The following is a 1,880-nucleotide window of genomic DNA, read 5'->3' as shown; positions in this document are numbered from 1 at the left end:
CTTCTGTTAATGGGCCATTGAGTCTCATTGCAGGACTGATAAAATGACATCATCCCATTGTGAGATGCTCCACCCAGGGGGAGGAGCCAAGCATTCCTGCATGGATAAAATCAGACTCAGAACTCCACAGGCAGTCTTTCTCCACTGGATTCCCAGAGGAGAGACCAGACCCATCTACACCACCAGACTTTCAGAGGTAAGTTACACCTTTCTACGGGATCATTGCTTCATCAGAACCACATTTGTCACTCCAGGAGGACTGCAGCCACCATTTAATCAGACTGTTAGCAACACCCTGACCAACAGGGTGTCAGGTTGTATTCCGACTCTGTCAGATTTGTTTTTTGTTGGTTTTCTTTTTAGTTCCACTGCATTTTTATTTTGATTTTCCTGGTAAAGAACTGTTATTCCTGTTCCCATATCTTTGCCTGAGATCCCCGTGGTTTCAAGATTTCAATAACTGGGAGGAGGAGGAGGGAGTGGTTTGCATTTTCTGCGTTTCAAGAGAGGTTTCTTTTCAAACCAAGACACCTCATGGGTCCATTGGGTCACCACCGACACCCCAAGGACGGCGGCACAGCCCGCGTGGCCTGTCAGGGCTTTTCCCTTCCAGCTCTGGCCATTTCTCACCGTGCAAACACAGATTGTGACTGCAGGGGTGTGGAGCCTTCCCCAGGCTGGAGTCAGCCTAAACGGGAAGGCTGAGCATCCCGGGATGACCCCGAACCACCGCGCCCGCTCTCCCACGCGAGCTCCGCACGCGCTAACCCAGCCGGCCGCGCTTGCCTGGGCTCCGTGCGGCCGCGCTGCTGCTGTCCCTGACGGCGCGGTGCACAGCCAGGAGCAGTTTGTCCAGCTGGGACCGAGCCTGGCAGTGGGCACCGCTGGCCTGCTGGCACTGCGTGGCCAAGGCCTCTGCTCTGTCCTCGGAGCTACGGAGCCTCGAGCGCAGCTCTGAGACCTCAGCCTCCAGCTGCTGCACCGAGTCCCTCAAGCGCCGCTCGCCCGCTCGGGACTCCTGCAGCTCCTGCAGCAGCTTCTCCTCCCGAGCTGCCTGGGCAGCATCCTTGTCCTGCATGGCTTCCTGCAGGGAGCGGATCTGGAACGGGGAAGCACAGCCTCAGCGCAGGGCTGCTCCTGAGGCAGCGGAGCGGGCAGGAGGAACAAAGGAGAAATGGATTCAAAACGCACACTGGGCACAGCAGGGGCAAAGCCAAGCGTTGGGATGGAGACAAAACAAAGAAAGGGAGGTGATGGGTGTCCCTGGTGGGGCACTGGAGGAGTTGGCTGTGCTGGGAGAGCCTTCCCCAGCCTGCCATAACCACACCAGAGCCCCCACACTGCTCAGTGCTCAGCCCTGGGATAACACTGGGATGGAGGAGCTCCAAAGGAGTCTGTCCTGCTTCTCCTGAGAGTTCCTGCTGGGACCCAGCAGGAGAGAACAGGGCAGAACCTCACCAGGAGACACCAGAGCCAGCCTTGGCCTCGGGGTGCAGCAGCAGCTGGGGGAGGGAAGCAGCTGGGGCCTCCAGGTGAGGCTGAGGGTGATGCTGTGTGTCCCTGGAGGACACCAGCGCACAGGTTACCTGGGCGTTGAGCTCCTGCAGTTCTCTTACGCGGTCTGAGAGGAGCTGCTCGCTCCGCTGAAGAGCAGAACGAAGCTGAGATGTTTGTTTGCTCCAGGCCAGGTTGTTTCCTTCCAGGCTTCTGAGGCTCAGTTTCTTCTCCTCCAGAGCTACAGCTGGGCTGGGGAACAAGGCAAGAGGTGGTCCTGAGAGGCATTCGTGTCCCTGGGGCTCCTCAGAGGGGAATCTGGCTCAGATCAGAAGTGCTGGGTTTAGGATGTTCTGCCAAGCAAAGGGATCAGGATGCCGGGCTGA

The sequence above is a fragment of the Parus major genome, unplaced genomic scaffold, assembly GCF_001522545.3.
Source record: "Parus major isolate Abel unplaced genomic scaffold, Parus_major1.1 Scaffold543, whole genome shotgun sequence".
Lineage (NCBI taxonomy): Eukaryota > Metazoa > Chordata > Aves > Passeriformes > Paridae > Parus > Parus major.
This window is presented reverse-complemented; position numbering follows the sequence as displayed.